This window comes from Bos javanicus, chromosome 17 (genome assembly GCF_032452875.1).
Source record: "Bos javanicus breed banteng chromosome 17, ARS-OSU_banteng_1.0, whole genome shotgun sequence".
Taxonomy (NCBI): domain Eukaryota; kingdom Metazoa; phylum Chordata; class Mammalia; order Artiodactyla; family Bovidae; genus Bos; species Bos javanicus.
The window spans coordinates 29628998-29650582 of NC_083884.1; the positions used below are offsets into that span (position 1 = coordinate 29628998).

Sequence of the window (21585 nt, forward strand, 5' to 3'; positions counted from 1 at the left end):
CCACACAGAGACAGTATCAGGGAGTGCATTTTTAAAGCAATTGGTAACCTGATGCCTGTATTGATAAAATACCCTGAGTTCACTTTGAATATACCAGGGACTTTATCTGTTCTTTGTTGTTAAGACCAAACATTTTTTAGATAGTCTGAGAATAGTCATTATCTCTTTCAGAAAGAGTACAGGAATGGTTTATTCTTGGTTAATCTAAATAGATTTGACTCATGGCTAATTTTAAAATTCTGCTAAAATGTCCTTTAAATACTCAGATAAATAAAAGTGTGATTCTTAATAAAAAGCAATTTCATTTGTAAGGATGCACTACTGTGTAATTCTTTTGAAACAGTATTATTTCCTCAGCATCCATTTTCATTTTGCTTTAAATACCATTAAAATTGATTTTTTTAAAACCTTAGACACACAGAATCCTGTCATGAGGTACTTACCACACATGGCCTTATGCTTTTAATTATTATTTTGTATATCTCTGTCTCATCCCTCAACTATATTTACACTCCTTAAAGGCAGTAACAATTTCTTATACATATAATGTTTATCAGATGTCCTCAACATAGCAGGCATCTGTCAAATTTGTGTGTATTGATTGATAGTTTTGATAGTAACTTGAAACAGTCAGTCCCATTGTCAGGAATAGAAGCTCTCTCAGATTAGGTCAGTTAAGAGATAACAACAGACCACCTCACAGATATCAAGGACATAAGCAAAGCAAACCTAGACCATGCAGGCCATGGGACTGGATGTACAGGACCCAAGGCTAGGCCTTTTCTCACAGGACCCTGGGGCTTCAGGTCTTGGCTTCTACCTGTGTAGCTCCTTCTTTCTCAGTGGTTTTAGTAGACTGACTTCCTTTTTATTGTGGTATCTCTATTCTCTGAAAATACGCTCTTACATTTGCTTTGGATCTACTCAACTATTTTATTTCAAGAGCCCATTACAGCATCTAATTGGTTAAATTTTAGTGGCCCAATTCCAAATTCCACAAAGACATCATGTGATTAGGGTAGAGTTCAGCTCTAGTACAACTGGCCATGAGTAGCAAGTAGGAGGTGTGGAGGAAATCAGGTAGCATACAAACTTATTCTCTGGTGGTTATTCCCATAAATAGGGCTTCTCTGGTGGCTCAGATGGCAAAATCTGTCTGCAATGTGGGAGACCTGGGTTCTATCCCTGGGTCAGGAAGATCCCCTGGAGAAGGGAATGGCTACCCACTTCAGAAATCTTGCCTGGAGAACTCCATGGACAGAGGAGCCTGGCGAGCTACGGTCCATTAGGTCACAAAGAGTCAGACATGACTGAGCGATATTTTATCTGATAAAGTTATTCATCTCCAAGAAATGAGGGGAACAGGTTCACTAAGAAGCGGTCATGAACAAGGAGATAACAACTGACACAGCTACTCCTGTTTATCTACTACATCCTAGAACTCAAGACAAGTATACAAAAGTTAGACATCAGAGGTAACTATGGTTTCGGGTAAACGTCTCCCTTAGTCTAGATGAGGCTTGTCATCCATGACCCTTGGGACACATCCAGCCTGTGGTCTGCTTTTGTAACAGTGAAGAACGGTCATTACATGAAGAACAGACTACAGAGATTGTAGGTGACAAACATTAAATATTTACTCATTGGCCCTTGACGGGTTAGAGTTTGCTAACTCGTGCTCAGGTGACCTTTCTTTATTCTTTATTCATTCATTTCACAAATACCCACTGAATATCTACTATGTTCTAGGCACTATTACAAGTATTGTAGATGCAGTGATGTCACAAAAGCAAGTATGGTTCCTATCTTGGAAAAGCTTAGATTCTGTTGTGGGAGAGAAGAGATCAACAGTCAGCATATACATTAACAAATAAATAGGACAATTTCAGATTATAAGTGCTATGAACACAATGAGCAGAGGATATTAATAAAAGGTTAAAAACAAGGGAAGGAGACAGGTTGGGGAGATCCTATCTGTGGAGGTGATGTTTATGCTAAGACCTAAAAGATAGGAAAGAACCAGTCACGAGGAGGCCAGCATTACAGTCAGGGGAAAATGAGGGCAAAGTCTCTGAGGCAGATAAGAGGTTGGCTTAGTCCACGGACCTTAAACAGGCCCATGGTATGAGGGCAGAGCATGGTAGGAAATGAACTTAGATGGTAGGGAAGGGCCAACTCATCTATAGCCCTTGAAGGAAGCCACTGAAGCTGACGCAACCTCATGAAAGACATGATGTTTAAAAAACCTCTCTGGCTACCACAAGACAGAGTATAGAGAAGTAAGAGTGAGTTCTATTTAAGAGATTATTGTAACTGTTCAGGTGAGATAGGGCTATGATTTAAAGTAAAATGGTATCATGGGAATGGAGAAAACTGGATGAATTAAAATATTCTGAGGGACGTCCCTGGTGGTGCAGTGGTTGAGAATTTGCCTTGCAATGCAGGGGATGTGGATTTGATCCTTGGTCATGGGACTAAGATCCCACATGCTGCAGAGCAACTAAGCCCATGTGCCACAACTACTGAGCTCGCGTGCCACAACTAGAGAGTCCATGCGCCGCAACAAAAGAAATCATATGATGCAACTCAGACCCAAAATGCAGACAAATAAAATATATATATATATATATTTATATGTGTGTATACATAAAGGACAAATAATGAGACTAATAGACTGGGTATGAAAAGAGGAAACAACATGAATCCTAGATTTCTGTTTGAGCAGCAAGGTAGATGGTATAGGTCTTGTCACCTTATCCATATTATCTCTGATAACTGAGTAATTGAGTCTCTGGAACTAAGAATCACACTTATATATTAGAAAATTTTTTAAAGTAAAAAAAAAATTATTCTCAGTATTGAATTTTCTTAACTTTTTTGTTGTTGTTGTTGTTGTTTTTAAATTTTATTTTATTTTTAAACTTTACAATATTGTATTAGTTTTGCCAAACATCGAAATGAATCCGCCACAGGTATACCCATGCTCCCCATCCTGAACCCTCCTCCCTCCTCCCTCCCTATACCCTCCCTCTGGGTCGTCCCAGTGCACCAGCCCCAAGCATCCAGTATCGTGCATCGAACCTGGACTGGCGACTCGTTTCATACATGATATTACACATGTTTCAATGCCATTCTCCCAAATCTCCCCACCTTCTCCCTCTCCCTCTCCCACAGAGTCCATAAGACTGATCTATACATCAGTGTCTCTTTTGCTGTCTCGTACACAGGGTTATTGTTACCATCTTTCTAAATTGAATTTTCTTAACTTTTACATGTGTTCTCTTCTACGAGGGATAACTGAACAAAAAGGCACTTCTTTAGCAAACGCCAGACTATCTACTTGGAAAACTGCAAGCAGTCTCCCCTCTTCGGAGTAACAGCCCGCGTGTGCTCTCTGAGAGGGGAAGGGCCTCTCAGGGTTGCCAGTTTGCCCCTTGGTGTTGTGACTCTCTTCCTCCCTTTGGGAGATTGCTGTGAAAAGGCGGAGGACCGCGAGTCACCAAGTCACCGTCCAATAGGAGACGCCTGACCCACTCCCTCTCCCCATCAACGGCTGTGCACGGCTGTGTGCACTGAGGTTTGTTTTGAAGCATTTAAAGAGGAATGCTCAGGGGAAGCTTTAAATTTCTTTCTACTTAAAGAAGTTGAATTGTAAGACCCATCTCCTTCCCCTTAATCACCAGGTCTAGTGTGAAGCCAGCCAACTTCAGAGAGTTAGTTAAAAGAAGTGACTAATGACTCAACTTTCTTCTTATCTCCCTCTCTCTTCAGGTTTGATCTCAGACACTCGGGCTGCACTTTCCAGCTCTCACAAGACCTTTTTCAATGAACTGCAGAGCCCAGGGAGCTCTGTATTTAGAGGCTGGTCCCGTACCACCATCCAACCAACTGATGGGGAACTTCAGTGTCCAGAAGCCTGGGCCATGCGTAGAGTGGAGAGTAGAAGAGTGAGTCTATACACCAGGTCTCTAGAAATGTCCGAGTCCACAGCGATGGCTGAGACATGACCTAGAATCCCTGGGAGGACTTGATCATTTTAGTTTAACAATTTGACCCCTATTATATAGAGAATCTTCTTTGAAGTTCTTCTATAAGTCTGCTTTTGTCTCTGCTCACTGACTCCTATAAGGATTTATTTTAGAAGCTTTCATGGTTATTCCCATTGTTCCAGCTTCAATGATCAAAACATCCAGGACTGCGTTTTGATTCTACCTCTTCATAGTTATTTTATCATAAGTATTTCTGAATCTTAGAGTATATGGAGCAGTTATTAGTTACTTTCAATCCACAGATTCACTGCATAATCCCTGATTATAATTTTATTGGGCTTCCCAGGTGGCTCAGATGGTAAAGAATCTGCCTGCGATGCGGGAGACCTGGGTTTGATCCTTAGGTTGGGAAGATCCCCTGGAGAAGGAACGGCTATCCACTACAGTATTCTTGCCTGGAGAATTCCATGGACAGAGGAGCCTGGCAGGCTATAGTCCATGGGGTTGCAGAGTCGGACACGACTGAGCGACTTTCACGTAACCAATTATTACTCTCTCAACAATCTTCCATCAGAGTCAGCTGTTCAAATCACACTTATTTCTAATGATGTCCACTCTCCTCCACAAACAGGGGCTCCTTCTACTCCCCTTCACCATAACTGCATGCTTCCAGGAGGTCCTTTGCCAACATCTAGTCAGATGTATCTTAAGTAATGAAGTTAACAGGGGAAAATAAAGGATGGAAATAAACACACCTAATACCAGTGAACTTGTTTAACTATTTAAAAGCGTATTTCAGAGTGTAAGTGTGTTGCAGCCTGTTTTGTAAAGCAGTGCTTATAAACCACTGTGTTTTCAAAACAACTTTTTCCTAGTAAGCCTGAATCAAGAAGTGGGGTTAATTTGCCAGAGTACTTTTTTGTGATAATTACAGGAATTGTAGATTAGCAAAAATGAACTGAAAAGGTTCTGAGTTAATAAAAATACACGCAAAAGTTATAATATTCAACTACATCGAGATTCCTCATGAGGAAAACATTAACCATCCCTGATAGGCCAGTTTTGAGTTCAAGCCAGTACATTAAAAACACTTAGGGAAAGACACCTTTCAAGTGACGTGTGGTCCAGCATTCCCCATAATGAAAGACACAGTTCTGTTATTCAGAGATTTGAAACAAACAGTAGATGAACTAATAAAGGATAAATTCCATGAATTAGAAGATACTTAATAAATGCTTTTTTCAGGTGGTAATTATTTGCCAGCCAGGCAATATAGCTCTTTACTTCTTAAAACCAGATGTAAAATATTGTAATCTGGCACTGACCTCTAGGAACACATTACCATTTACTTCATGAACATTTGCTAAGTACCTACTGGGTGTCAGGCACCGTGCTAGGAGCAAGAGATGAAATCCCCAACATGTAACCCTGTCTGAACACTTTGCTCAGAGATCCTATGACTAGCATCACTTATGTTACTTCAGATTGGCTGAAACCATCATTCTAACTGCATGTGAGAGAACTTTGAGGATTGCAAAGGAGTGAGTCCCCTGGTCTAAAATGTAGAAGCTCCTGGCCATCCGTGTACACTACTGGCCACTTCTCAGCTGTCTTGGGAATCTCTCCAAGTTCCAACTAATTATATAATTATATTATCTACTGAAGGGTTCTGAAGTCTTCAGCTTTGGCAAACTCACTTATAATCCCAAAAGTGGGAGAAGAAAAACACTTCCTGTGTGTTTCTGCAGAGATCTCCTGTGTTTAGCAAAAACAAAAAAAAAGTAATAATAAAACAAAACAAATAAAAAACCCTTCCCAACTGGAAGGGAGGAAAGAACATTTTTGCCTTGAATTCCATTAACCACCGACTTCAGGATCCTTACTTTTTTTTCTTTGTTTGGTCATGTCAGGGATCGAACCTGCATCAGCTGCATTGGAAGCACACGGTTTCAACCACTGGACCTCCAGGGAATGCCTCATAACACACTTTCAAAGAACAGTTTTAGATTTATAGAAAGAATGGAGATGGAGGGTTTCCATAATACATGCCAACTCCACCTAACCCCCAAGTTGCCCCTATTTTTGACATATTAGTATAATAATATTATAATTAATGAACCAATATTGATACATTATTAATATCTGAAGCCCATTCTATTTAGATATCCTTAGTTTTTACCTTGGAGAAGGCAATGGCACCCCACTCCAGTATTCTCGCCTGGAAAATCCTGCGGGCGGAGGAGCCTGGTGGGCTATAGTCCATGGGGTCGTTAAGAGTTGGACACAACTGAGCGATTTCACTTTCACTTTTCACTTTCATGCATTGGAGAAGGAAGTGGCAACCCACTCCAGTGTTCTTGCCTGGAGAATCCCAGGGACAGGGGAGCCTGGTGGGCTGCCGTCTATGGGGTCGCACAGAGTCAGACATGACTGAAGTGACTTAGCAGCAGTTTTTACCTAATGGCCTTTTTGTGGTTCCAGGATACTACATTATATTATCTGTCATGTCTCCTTAGGCTCTTCTGGGATGTTAAGAATTCCTCAGACTGTCTTTGTTTTCGATGACCTTCACAGTTTTGAGGAGTACTGATCAGGTGTATTGTAGCATGCTCTTCTACTGGAATTTGTCTGATGTCTTTCTCATGATTAGCCTACGATTATGGAGTGTTGGGAAGAAGTTCTCTGGGGTATAGTGATGCTCTCATCACATCACATCCAGAGTACATACTGTCAACCAGATTTACGACTCTTGACATGGCCCTTGATTACCTGGCTGAGATAGCATCTGTCAGGTTCCTCCACTGTAAAAGTACTCTTTTGTCCTTTCTCCCCTTCCCCGTACTGTCCTCTCTGGAAAGAAGTCACTATGTGAAGCCCACACTTATGGAATGTAGAGTTATGTTCCTCCTTATTGTGTGTGGAACATCTGCATCAATTATTCGGAATTCTTCTGCATAAGAGATATGTCTCTTCTTCCCCATTTATTAATTTATTCAATAATTTATTTATATTAGTAAGAACTCGTGGATATGTATTTTGGGTTATAGTTCATTACTACAGTACTTTATTATTAAGTTGCTTGAATTGTTCCAACTTTGGCTACTGGTGACATTCTCCCTGTGTTTTGGTTTGTTTTTTGAGCACTTCATGGCCCCCCTTGCAGTCTAAGAAAGAATCTTTTATGGTCAGTCTCTTATATTGAGATTCACGCAATGGGAGAGAGACTTGTTCAGATATTTGTGTCTAGCTTCTCAAATCTTGTGAGGAAAGTGCCTATTTTCATCCAGATATAAATTGTTCCTACTCTTCACCTCCCATCCCTGCCCCTGCCTGTGCATAGAAAGGGGGTGAGGTTTATCCTTCAGTTCATGGTATGTTATTGTCACTGACACAGGTACTTTTTCTCTCTTGTTCTACTTATTTATTCTTTTTTGTTTCCATGCTTCATTCCCATTTTTCCTTCTCTCTCCCACCCAAGGAAACTATTCTAACGTAATTGATGTGTACAAGTTTGATTGTTTAAAAAGCTCTTACATGATTGTTGTTATCTTGGGAATTCCCTGGCTGTCCAGTGGTTAGGACTCGGTGCTTTCACTGCCAGGAACAGGGTTCAGTTCTTGGTCAGGGAACAAAGATCCCACAAGCTGCATGGTATGACCAAAAAAATTACTATCTTTTATAAGTACAAAGATAGCATTGCAGATACATATAGAAAATGTGCCCATATTTTCAAAATTACACTGTGGACTATATTGGATCAAAGTATATGAAATCTTGAATTTGTTTTAAGATACTTTGACAAAGTAAAAATTTTAATGAAAAAAGGATAGAAGAAGCAAACATGACAAAATCTTACTAATTTTAAAATCTGGGTGATAGCTGTATGAAAGTTCTTTGTTCTATTTGTCGTACTTCTGACATATTTGAACATTTTCAGCATGAAAAAATGAAAAACAAATTCTTTCCTCCCCCTAGGTCACAGATAGTTTCCTATATTTTCTTTTATTAACTTTATAATTTCAACTTTCATGTTTAGGCCTTTAATCCATGTGGGGTTTTAGGCAGGTATCCAGTTACATTTTTTTTTTTTCTCATATGATGAGTAAGTTTTCCCAGAACTATCTACTAAGTTATCTTCTCTTCATCATTTTTGTGGTACCACAAAATTAATAATAATTATAGGTACATTAATATATCTTTGTCTATTCTATTCCATTCACTAATTTGTTCTTGTGCCAATACCACCCTGTTTTTATTACTCTTTTTTAGTACAATTTAATATATTTTTACTCATTTTTATACTCTTGTTTTTAAAAGTTAGCTATTCACATGTCATTTTCATGTAAGTTTTAGGTATGGTTATCAAAAATATTTCAAGTCCTTTTTAAAAATCTAGTAGTTTAAGGTTATAATATAGATCAAATTTGAAATTTATAGATACAATTTAAAAGAACTGAAAGGTTTATAACTATTTCATATCTATTTTCCTATCATACAAAGAATGATTCTATATATCTTCTATCAAAATCTGGCCAATCCATGTTGTCTATTAACAAGCTGCTGCTAAGTCACTTCAGTCGTGTCCGACTCTGTGCAACCCCATAGATGGCAGCCCACCAGGCTCCCCTGTCCCTGGGATTCTCTAGGCAAGAACACTGGAGTGGGTTGCCATTTCCTTCTCCAATGCATGAAAGTGAAAAGTGAAAGTGACGTCGCTCAGTCGTGTCTGACTCTTAGCGACCCCATGGACTGCAGCCTACCAGGCTCCTCCATCCATGGGATTCTCCAGGTAAGAGTACTGGAGTGGGGTGCCATCACCTTCTCCACTACTAACAAGCTAGCACTGCAGTAAAAGCACTGTAGATCTGGTTGTAAAACACTAAGTGGATGGCAAAAAATCAGAAGTCAAAGTTAGGAGAAGATATTTATTCAACTCGTAATTAGTCTAGTCTACACCAAAAAAGACTACATCCTTTGGAGGATTACATTTAAGCAGACAACACTGAGTGCATAAATGTACAATCTTCAGCACAAAAAGTCACAAGAATCTTTAAGAAGTCAACTAATCAGTGAATGGACTAATGTGTTTCTAGCACACAAAAGTGGAGAGTGAATGCATATTAGGGGTGACAAATAGAAGGTGGGCAAAGGCAGGAGAGAGAGCCAGGGCAGACAAAGTGTAAGAAGACAACAAGATTTACTGTTGCCTGAAAAAAGTAAGCTAAATAGTGTGTAAACCAGATAGCCATTTGTATGAAAAAAGGGAAGAAAAAATGTGTATTTATGTAATTTTTCTTGTATATACATAAAATATCTCTGGAAGGATACCAAAAATCTAATAGCATTTGTTGTTTGCAGGAGTGGAAATGGACTGGCTGGAATGAAAACAGAGAAGGGAGAAAGACTTCTTACTGTGTACTCTTTTATATACTGATTAATTGAACTAGGCAAATTATCTATTTAAAATTTTTCAAGTTAAAAAGTTGATGGATCAGAAAAAAATTTTTTACGATTATTTATAATATGGAATAGGAACAGCAGGCATGCATACACATTTGTACACCTACATCAAAAGAATTTTGTTCCACTAATTCAACCACTAGTTCAACCTTACATTTATAAGAAAAAAAGGAAGAGACCATGATAGAAGTTCCAAGTGTGTTAACAACGCCTATAAGCCACACAGAATATCCACCAATATGAACAGAACAGAACGAGGAACAAGGTATTGAAGAGGTGGGTCTAAGTCATCCTTGATGTTCTGGCGATCTTTTGAATTTTAGAGTCTGAAAGATAATTTCCCACAAGCTACAATCTCAGTTTACTCTCCTATACCACCTGCCACTAGGATGTTGGTAAAACAACTTGGTCAGTTTCTTTCTCCTCTCAGTCAGTTGAAATCTACGTCCTAAGTTTAATGATGGAGTATTGATCTGTACAGTATAAGAACCAAAAATTACTCAGCTATCCCAGCAAGTTCACCAACAACCATTAAAAGGTTACAGATAGTGCACTGTAAACAACACGAGAGAGACAGATTTCTACAGCCTCACGGGAGCGAGAGCTAACAGTAAGGCTCAACAGCCTTCTTCCAGCTCATAGTCCAAATACTGTATTTTGCAGGTAATTCTTTCTCTGAGTGACAGATTATTCCTAAATTGATTTATATAGTTTTATCCTTTCTACCACTGGAGAAGGGAATGGCAAACCACTTCAGCATTCTTGCCTTGAGAAACCCATGAACAGTATGAAAAGGTAAAAAGATGAACCCCCCAGGTCATAGGTGTCCAATATGCCACCAGAGAAGAAGTGGAGAAACAGCTCCAGAAGGAATGAAGAAGCTTAGCCAAAGCAGAAACAACACTCAGTTGTGGATGTGTCTGATGGTAAAAGTAAAGTTTGATGCTGTAAAGAACAATATTGCGTAGAACCTGGAATGTTAGGTCCATGAATCAAGGTAAATTAGAAGTGGTCAAACAGGAGATGGCCAAGAATGAATATCGACATTTTAGGAATCAGTGAACTAAAATGGACGGAAATGGGACAATTTAATTCAGATGATCATTATATCCCCAGGTAGTTCTAGTGGTAAAGAACCCATTTGCCAATGCAGGAGACTTAAGACACCCCAGTTCAATCCCTGGGTTGGGAAGATGCCCTGTAGGAGGGCATGGCAACCCAGTCCAGTATTCTTGCTTGGAGAATCCTGTGGACAGAGGAGCTTGGCAGGCTATAGTCCATGGGGTTGCAAAGAGTCAGACACGGCTTAAGTGACTTACCATGCAAACACCCTAGCATGCACATGGGTAAGAACTCCTTAGAAGAAATGGAGTAGCCATTACAGCCAACAAAAGAGGCCGAAATGTAGTACTTAGGTGCAATCTCAAAAATGACAGAATGATCTCAGTTCATTTCCAAGGAAAACCATTTAATATCACAGTAATTCAAGTCTATGCTCCAACTACTAATGCCAAAGAAGCTTAAGTTGAATGGTTCTATGAAGACCTATAAGGCCTTCTAGAACTAACACCAAAAACAGATGTCATTTTCATCAGAGGGGACTGAAATGCAAAAGCAGAAAGTCAAGAGATACTTGAAATAACAGGCAAGCTTGGCCTTGGAGTACAAAATAAGCAGGGCAAAGGCAAAGAGAATTTGGCCAAGAGAACACACTGGTCATAGCAAACACCCTATCCAACAACATAAGAGACAGCTCTACACATGGACATCACCATGTGATGGTCAATACCAAAATCAGATTGTTTATATTCTTTGCAGCTGAAGATGGTGAAGCTCTATACAGTCAGCAAAAACAAGACCAGCAGCTGACTGTGGCTCAGATCATGAACTCCTTATTGCCAATCAGATCAGATCAGCACTCAGTCGTGTCTGACTCTTTGTGACCCCATGAATCGCAGCACGCCAGGCCTCCCTGTCCATCACAAACTCCCAGAGTTCACTCAGACTCACGTCCATTGAATCAGTGATGCCATCCAGCCATCTCATCCTCTGTCGTCCCCTTCTCCTCTTGCTCCCAATCCCTCCCAGCATCACAGTCTTTTCCAATGAGTCAACTCTTCACATGAGGTGGCCAAAGTACTGGAGTTTCAGCTTTAGCATCATTCCTTCCAAAGAAATCCCAGGGCTGATCTTCAGAACGGACTGGTTGGATCTCCTTGCAGTTCAAGGGACTCTCAAGAGTCTTCTCCAACACCAGAGTTCAAAAGCATCAATTCTTTGGCGCTCAGCCTTCTTCACAGTCCAAATCTCACATCCATACATGACCACAGGAAAAACCATAGCCTTGACTAGACGGACCTTTGTTGGCAATGTAATGTCTCTCCTTTTGAATATGCTATCTAGGTTGGTCATAACTTTCCTTCCAAGGAGTAAGCATCTTTTAATTTCATGGCTGCAGTCACCATCTGTAGTGATTTTGGAGCCCAGAAAAATAAAGTCTGAGACTGTTTCCACTGTTTCCCCATCTATTTCCCATGAAGTGATGGGACCGGATGCCATGATCTTCGTTTTCTGAATGTTGAGCTTTAAGCCAACTTTTTCACTCTCCTCTTTCACTTTCATCAAGAGGCTTTTGAGTTCCTCTTCACTTTCTGCTATAAGGGTGGTGTCATCTGCATATCTGAGGTTATTGATATTTCTCCCGGCAATCTTGATTCCAGTTTGTGTTTCTTCCAGTCCAGCGTTTCTCATGAGGTCCTCTGCATATAAGTTAAATAAACAGGGTGACAATATACAGCCTTGACGTACTCCTTTTCCTATTTGGAACCAGTCTGTTGTTCCATGTCCAGTTCTAACTGTTGCTTCCTGACCTGCATACAGATTTCTCAAGAAGCAGATCAGGTGGTCTGGTATTCCCATCTCTTTCAGAATTTCCACAGTTTATTGTGATCCACACAGTCAAAATTGAAGAAAGTAGGGAAAACCACTAGATCATTGAGGTATGACCTAAATCAAACCCCTTATGATTATATAGTGGAAGTGACAAATAGATTCAAGGGATTCGATTTGATAGCCAGAGTGCCAGAAGAACTATGGACAGAGGTTCGTAACATTATACAGGAGGTGGTGATCAAAACCATCCCCAAGAAAAAGAAAGGTAAAAAGACAAAACAGTTGCCTAAGGATGCCTTACAAATAGAAAAGAAGAGAAACAACAGGCAAAGCAGAAAAGGAAAGATATACCCATTTGAGTGCAGTTCCGAAGAATAGCAAGGAGAGATAAGAAAGCCTTCTTAAGTGAACACTGCAAAGAAATAGAGGATAATAATAGAATGGGAAAGACTAGAGATCTCTTCAAGAAAATTAGAGATACCAAGGGAACATTTCATGCAAAGATGGGCTCAATAAAGGACAGAAATGGTATGGACCTAACAGAAGCAGAAGATATTAAGAAGAGGTGGCAAGAATACACAGAAGAACTATACAAGAGGTCTTAATGACCCAGATAACCACAATGGTGTGATCACTCACCTAGAGCCGGATATCCTGAAGTGTGAAGTCAAGTAAGCCTTAGGAAGAATTACTACAAACAAGCTAGTGGAGGTGATGGAATTCCAGTTGAGCTATTTCAAATCCTAAAAGATGATGCTGTGAAAGTGCAGTACTCAATATGTCAGCAGATTTGGAAAACTCAGCAGTGACCACAGGACTGGAAAAGGTCACTTTTCATTCCAATCCCAAAGAAAGGCAATGCCAAAGAACATTCAAACTACCACACAATTGCACTCATCTCACACGCTAGCAAAGTAATGCTCAGAATTCTCCAAGCTAGGCTTCAGTAGTACACGAGCTGAGAACTTCCAGATGTACAAGCTGGATTTAGAAAAGGCAGAGGAACCAGAGATAAAATTGCCAACATTTATTGGATCATAGAAAAAGCAAGAGAATTCCAGAAAAATATCTACTTCTGCTACACTGACTACACTAAAGCCTTTGACTGTGTGGATCACAACAAACTATGGAAAATTCTTCAAGAGGTGGGAATACCAGACTACCTTACCTGCCTCCTGATAAACCTGTATGCAGGTCAAGAAGCAAAAGTTAGAACCAGACATGGCAAAATAGACCGGTTCCAAATTAGGAAAGGAGTGCGTCAATGCTGTATATTGTCACCCTGCTTATTTAACTTATATGCAGAGTACATTGTGTGAAATGCTGGGCTGGATGAAGTTCAAGCTGGAATCAAGATTGCCAGGAGAAATATCAATAACCTCAGATAAGCAGATGACACCACCCTTATGGCAGAAAGTGAAGAACTAAAGAGCCTCTTGAATGTAAAGGAGAAGAGTGAAATGCTAGCTTAAAACTCAACATTCAAAAAAACGAAGATCGTGGTCTCTAATTCCTTTCCTTCATGGCAAACAGATGCAGAAATAATGGAAACAGTAACAGACTTTATTTTCTTGGGCTCCAGAATGCAGCCATGAAATTAAAAGTCACTTGGTCCTTAGAAGAAAAGCTATGACAAACCTACACAGCATTATTAAAAAGCTGAGACATCACTTTGCCAGCAATGGTCCATAAAGTCAAAGCTATAGTTTTCCAGTAGTAATGTACATACATGAGATTTGGACCATAAAGAAGGCTGAGTGCCAAAGAATTGATGCTTTTGAACTGTGGTGTTGGAGAAGAATCTTGACAGTTCCTTGAACAATAGGAGATCAAACCAATCAATCCTAAAGGAAATCAACCCTGGATATCTATTGGAAGGACTGATGCTGAAGCTCCAACACTTTGGCCATCGGATGCAAGGAGCCAACTCATTGGAACAGACCCTGATGCTGGAAAAGATTGAAGGCAGGAGGAGAAGGGGACAACAGAGGATAAAATGGTTGGATGACATCACCAACTCAATAACATGAGCTTGAGTCAACTCTGGGAGACTGTGAAGGACAGGGAAGGCTGGTATGCTGCTGTCCATGGGTCTCAAAGAGTCAGACATGACAGAGCCACTGATCATATCTTTTCTACCACCAGCAACGGTGATAGATTTACATTACCTTGACAATTTACCTATGATATATTTATAAATACCACATCCATGTCATAGCTGTATATATCTGTGTTAAAAGTCCGCTAAATTAAAATTTGCATATTGATTTTGAAAATCACATACATTCATCAAGTATATACATTCTGATCCTTTAGATTTTAATCTTAACAGATTATCTTCTTGCTTTTTTGAAATTCTGAGTTATGTTCTATGTTATGGTTTTACTTAGAATTTTTCACATAAAATGTTTTTCTCTGATAACTATCATTTAACAATTGTTTGCTACCACTGAAAATTTTGTGCTGGATTTTTAAGCACTCTTCATTATAACTTGTTTGGAATCATGAATATGAGCAAAGATCTGGAATATGATCAGGTCCACACAAAATTTTTAGGTTGCTCATACCCTGAGATTTGTTTCCTACTGAAATATTAGAAAAATACACTTCATTTAAATCTTTATAAATGAAGTCAAGTACAAATTCTATTAAAAAATCAAAATGCTACTGCAGTTAATTACATGGACAGTGTAACCAGGCTGCTTGGGATCAAATCCCAGAGCTACCACTTACCAGCTGTGTAACCATCATAAGAGACTTATCCTCTCTGGGTCTCAGTTTTCTCATCTGCAGAGTTGGGCTAATAGTGGTTTGTGAAGAAGATTATGAGTAAATATACATAAAGTATTAGAACTGTGTTGATGTAGGAAGTTTATTATTTCTGCCAAAATAAGTAATTTGTGGGTTGATTACCTGGGAGTTCTATTACCTCTTTTTTTTTTTTTTTTACAATTTCTTTTCCTTTCCTTTCTTTCATACAGTTTCCCCTTTTTAAAATAGCTCTAGACCCCCCCCCATCATCAAAGTATACGGTATTATTCAATGCCTATGCTGGTGTACCTCAATTTCCTGTAGAAAGAGTTAGCTATGACTTCATCAATGTTCAAGGTCAATTTTGCTAAGGTAACATAGGTCTTTTTTTTCCCCCTCATTTGGTTTCTTTCTCTGAATCTTTTCTTCTCATCATGAACCAGATGCCACGTAGGGTGATAATCAAATTGAGAAGTGAAATACAAAGGAAAAGGCAATCTGACTTTTAGAGCCCTCAGAGAGTTTATGAGCTAAATGAAGACAGAATCCAGACATTATACCTAGTGAATGCCCAGGGGGATAAAAAGGACAACAACCTCAACCAATAAAGCACAGTAACTACAGAAGCTTTTCCACATCACAACACATCCTGACCTTACTCAGAGAGCTTTTCGCTACTTAATCTTTTCATGGATGTCTTATGCACCAGAGGGGACAAGAGCAAGAACAGAATAAGCCATAGAGTTTCAGAAAGAATAAAGTACAGAGATTCAGAGGAAAAAGAAAAGAATTTTTTATTTTTTAAAAAAGAGACAAGTTTTGACAAAAAGGAAATGGGAATAGGAATGGAGATGGAAATGCCATATGAAAACTGCATATCCAGGGAGAAATATGGGAATACATGCAGTGCTTAGGAGATGACAATAAGCACCATTCTACTCTGAAAGGAGAAACCAAAAGAAAAAAAAAATCAGAGAACATGTGGGAAAATACATAGAAAGCACCTGAAAGGATGAACCTGGAAAGAAGAAAAGAGCTTAAATTCACATTTGAGTGAAGAAAGGCTTTCTTCCTTTTCAAAATCCCCATGCCTGACCAGCAGCGGTCTTTGTAGTATTCACACCTCCATCCCCATTGCCCAGTCTTTTGACATATATTTTCATTCAAATAGGCTGCAAATCACCCTTACTAGAATCTTGCCAAATCATATTTCAAAAGTCTGTAAGAGACGATGCTCTTGGAATAGTGTCTTGGGACTAGCTGTTAGGTCGCTGAGCTTTAGGCTCTGCCTGAAGAGCCACAGCAGCAGGGGACAGGCTGAAAGTTAGCTCACCAGGTTAGAGCTCAGATTACTTCCTCAGGCGACCCAGTTGGCTTTGCTAGCTTTGTGGCACAAATTGAATCTCTAGTCCCAGCCAGCTGTCACAAAGCTGCCAATGCCCAAAGGATGTCTGGGTTCTTATACAGCCTGAGGATTCCGCACAGTTTAGCCCAGAGAGCATCATGGCTACAACAGGGAGGATCAGGATTAGAACCCAGTGTCCTAGTTGAAAAAAAGCGCTTTCACTTTGGAGGTGAGATTTCTGGAGTCTAAGCATGGCTAAGTAAGGCTTGCTCGAGGACTTTGATTTACTGGGAGACTACTGTTTGGACAACTGTTTTTGTTTTCCTTTCCTTCTTTCCTACCTCTATTAGATGGGTAAGGTTTTCTGGGCTTTTCTTCTCCTGGTCCTCGTGTCCTCCCATCACCCTATACTGGTTTGGAAGTTATGATGTTTCATTTCTTTTAGTGATTTCCATTAATTTAAAAAAAAATACTATGGGATTTTTCAAACACATATAAATAGAGTGAATGGTATCAATTTCCCAATGTACCTATTGCCTAGCTTCATCAGGTATAAATAAACTGCCAATTTTGCTCCACCTTGGATTATTTTTAAGAAATCCTAGAGAATACATCAATTTACCTACACACATGTTACTATATATCTCTAAAAGATAGGGACTCTTCTAAAAATATATACATAATCACAATGGTAGTACCACACCTAAAAACATTAAAAATAATCCTTTTATATTCTCAAATATCCAGTGTTCACAGTTCCTCCATGGCCTTCATTTGTCTTCCTTTTTTCCTTTTTTTTTTTTTTTGGCAGTTTGCGGTTGTTTGGGTCAGTATCTAAATAAGGTCCATACACTGCAATTCTTCCCTAAGTGTTTAAGTCTCTCTCCTTTCTCTCTGTTGCCCTTCTTTCTCTCTGTTTTTATCTTGTAATTTGTTCTTTGTTTTTCCCAAGTGTGAGTTTATTTCAAAATTATGAAGATTTATATATTATTTTTTATTACATATAATAAAGCAATCTTTAAAGTAAAAACTTTCACATTTAAAGTTTTTATTTTAAAAAGTTATTTTAAAAATGTAGACACTTTAAAACCACCAAAAAGGCTGAATATATCTTGCAGCATAGGCTTATCCTTAAATATTCACATCCCAAATGCTGTTTAGAAAAGATTTTAAAACTGGCTAAAAATCATTTACAATTGGCAATGATTAAAATCTCCTTGTCTCTGGATGAATAGATTAATGACACATAATGAATTTACTGTCACAAGCATTTAACAGTTTAATCAGCATGTAGTTTTTATCAATATACAAAATGGTCTTAGATGGTCAGTGCAGTTGTTCTGGAGTGAATACTGTATCAGGAAAAGTACACTTCACCAAAAAGAGAACATCAAAAAAAAAAAAAAAAAGAACATCAACTTTCAAATGGTCTTTTCAAAAAGTTTCCTTCTTACCAAAGAGCTTTCAGCTCAGGAAAGAAGAACAGTACTTAATTACTACAACCCTTGCATATGGGATGTATGGCAGACTATACCAGGTCATCAACAGGAACTGCAATATGCAGAATAATATAGCCAGCCCCTTCTTATGCCGCCAAAAAGCAGTGCACAGTGTGAGCACCAAACACAAAAGTATAATAATTGTTGGAAGCAATCTCGTTGTTTCAAACATTTTCTTCAGTTATTTCATGGGTCCCATTAAAAAGCATGTACTGGCTAAGGCAGCAGTATATCCAAAGGTATAAAACACTTCAAAAAGCTTTATGCCTCCAGGGAGCCACAGCAATCGAGTTCCAAGGATGGAGAAGATGCCGCTGACAACGCACATCGCAAACCACTTCAGCCTGGTGTTGAAACTAAGGGATAAGGCATCAAGGAGCTGCGTGGTCAGGCCCTGCTCCTTGTTGTCCTGGACACTCAGGACCCACAGCAGCTTCTCCACGGCCCTGCTCTTGGGCCACAGCAGCGGCAGCTGCCCTGCCGGCCCTTCTCGCCTGCTGAGAAATCTTGTAATTTGTTTTTTAAGTGAAGAAACTTTTTTTTTACCTACTAAGTTTCCCACAGTCTATGTTTTGCTGACTGCATCCTTTAATGTTTTTTAAGAAAATATATTCCACTGTCTCTTATGTTTCCTGTGAAATTATAGTTAGATCTAAAGTCTGGAGCAGATTCAGGCCTTTGTTTATTTATGTGTGGTGTTTGTTGGCAATATAGCTTCATGGATGGAGCTGCACACGTGTATCAAGAGACATATAATGTTCAATTATGACATTACCAGATACTGATGGTCACTAATCTGCTGCTGCTAAGTCGCCTCAGTTGTGTCCGACTCTGTGCGACCCCACAGACGGCAGCCCACCAGGCTCCCCCGTCCCTGGGATTCTCCAGGCAAGAACACTGGAGTGGGTTGCCATTTCCTTCTCCAGTGCATGAAAGTGAAAAGTGAAAGTGAAGTTGCTCAGTCCTGTTCAACTCTTAGCAACCCCATGGACTGTAGCCTACCAGGCTCCTCCATCCATGGGATTTTCCAGGCAAGAGTACTGGAGTGGGGTGCCATTGCCTTCTCCGGGTCACTACTCTAGAATCAGTTAATTAGAGGATACATATGATGGTATATTTTTCTTTTTCCTTCTTTGTTAGCTGGGATTTTTTTTTGTAGAAAAAACATTTCCCCCATCAAATACTGAGTTACACTGAAATGCAGATAATATGGGAAAGATAGGATAAGTTCTTAATTCTGTCTATTAATCACATTTTAAATTAGCTAGCTGGTTCTAGCTTCCTTTAAAGGTGATCAATAAAATTGAGAGTCTGTATTTGTGGGTGGGGAGGGGAAGAATCTCATTGTGAATTAATGGATTCAAACATAACTGTAAGCAAATAAAATGGTGTGGTTTAAACCAATAATTTTGGAGTCATTTGTAACACGGCATAACATAACTGCAACAGACCCCTTTCATTTAAAGAGAAAGCTTTGTGAATAAAGGTGTTCATTAAAGCATCTGTCATTATCCTTTTTGCTGCACCCATGAGCTAGCATGCCATCCTTGATGGGCAGATGGCCATTGCCATTAGTTTTAGAAATCACTCCCCATTTGTGCCCATCCAGGTTGCCTGATCACTCCATGTTTCCCTCATGTCTTGTTTGACATTACTGCCTCATGGATCATGTACTACATTTGCCTCTCAAGAGGCAGCCCCTTGCCCATGGCCAGGTTATCTGGTTTCTGCCATTGCTTCTAATTCACTAGTGACTCATTTATTTCAAATCAGATGTCCAGGAGGCTCTTTTCCTGAAGACAGAACTTTAAGCAGAACTGGTCAGTCTCTTTCAGTCACAAAAAAGCCATATTTAATTTGCAGGATACTTTTGATATTACTAGAACTATATTCCTGTCCAAATGACAATGATTTGTGTGCAATTTCATTTGAGTATGAGGCATTGACATACAGCTTTTTTAATAATCAGTCTCTGTCTGGGAGCCTATGGACTGATGGTAGGGCTAAACAGAATAATATTCTTACAGTAAATTTTTTTTGTTTTGTTTTGTTTTTCTAGTAAAACTTTAATGGCTATGTCTAGAGACTTCTTGAGTATCCAGATCTCCAACATTCTGTAATGAAGACATAACTAGATTGTTTACTAGCTAAGTGAATCTCACCCACCAGCTTTCAAGCTTGACCGATTTCTTTTCTGCAAAGTACTTTAAAGGCATCATCTCATCTAACTCTCACAAAATCCCTAAGAAATGGGATTCCTGATTACAGATAACAATACACCAGCACTTTTCAGGTCACCTGCAAATAGCAAAGCTGTAAAAGTTAAATCAAAATGTGCTAGGGGTTTGCCCCACTGACTCTAAGTATAGATCATTCTCATCATCAAGGTATGTTGGAACCCTAACTAGGCACTAGGGGGGCTACTAAAAAGGTATAAAACAGAACCTGTAACTTTGGTGCTCTTAGCCCTTTGAACTGTTAGCTAAATGAATGACACATACTTGCTGACTGCTCTGTGGACACTCCCATGGTTTTGGTGTGTATAAATTCCCCACAAGTGAAGGGGGGTAAAAAAAGCTAATCCTAGGCAGAGGCGCTGGGTAGAGAGAAGCAGAAGAAAGAAACCAAAGAAGAAAGAAGGCTCTTTGACATAATAAGACTTATCCATAGACCAGGTATATATAACTCAGGCCAGAAGGAAATATAGTAGACTTACATTGCTCCTTTCTGTGTTTTACTGTAGTACCGTAAGATTGTAGCAAGAAAGGAAGAACAAGAAAAACACTGAAACACCATAAAAACAATGTTCTGGAAGGCAGCTCATCCCCTCATGGTGATGTTTTCTTTGATCAAGTTGCTAATGTTATGATTGAGAGGGAGGGTGGTTGTGGGGTGGGGTAGTGAGGATACCCAGGAATAGTTCTTAGAAATCCTTGATCAGGTTCAGTAGCATCTTGCCAAACCTCCAGCCTGGTAATTTATATACAGTCTTATGCAAAAACACAGACACACTCTTCTGCCCTGGTCTGCTAGCAAAAAGAAGGCAGCTTATAGCTGCAGAGAAAGCTCACATTACAAAGACTTCATTACTTTTACAAAATATGCACCCAAGGACATTTACTAGTGTATTGAGAGCTATTATCATAAATAATTAAAACTAAACTATTCTTCTCTAAATAAATGTATAAAGTACATTGGGTGATTCCAAGCACTAAGCTTTCTCAACATACTGCTTTGTAGACTTACAATGCAAAAACCCACCCAGGCCATTAAATTCACATTCCTGATTTTTCCAGAGAGATTTTATAAAGCAAATTTAGATGGGGCACAAGAACTCAGGACATAGAACTCATACTTTCTAGTTGGTCCTTTTATCCTATGGTAATTATTTACAAGGAAGTGAAAATGTTTATAGACAGCTTTGCAGAAAGGACTCTCACAGTAGTATTTTACACAAATACTCTGATGCACAGTTCAAAAAGCCCATGTGTCAAGCAACATGACATTTCTTAAGCATCACTGCTGTCTTGGAAGCCATTGTAATTTGCGTTGAGGAGTTTCCTTCTGCAGTCTTTCCTACTCAAAGAACATAAAATGAACAGACATCACAAATCCACACTATGACTGAAAGGATTTCCTATGCTCATGA

General features: G+C 39.3%; 1 pseudogene; it reads right to left on the minus strand.

Annotated features, from left to right (window-relative positions):
* Window positions 1-17760: 17760 nt before the first annotated feature.
* On the minus strand, window positions 17761-20465 carry LOC133229275 (vesicle transport protein SFT2A-like; annotated as a pseudogene).
* Between the last annotated feature and the right edge of the window lie 1120 nt (window positions 20466-21585).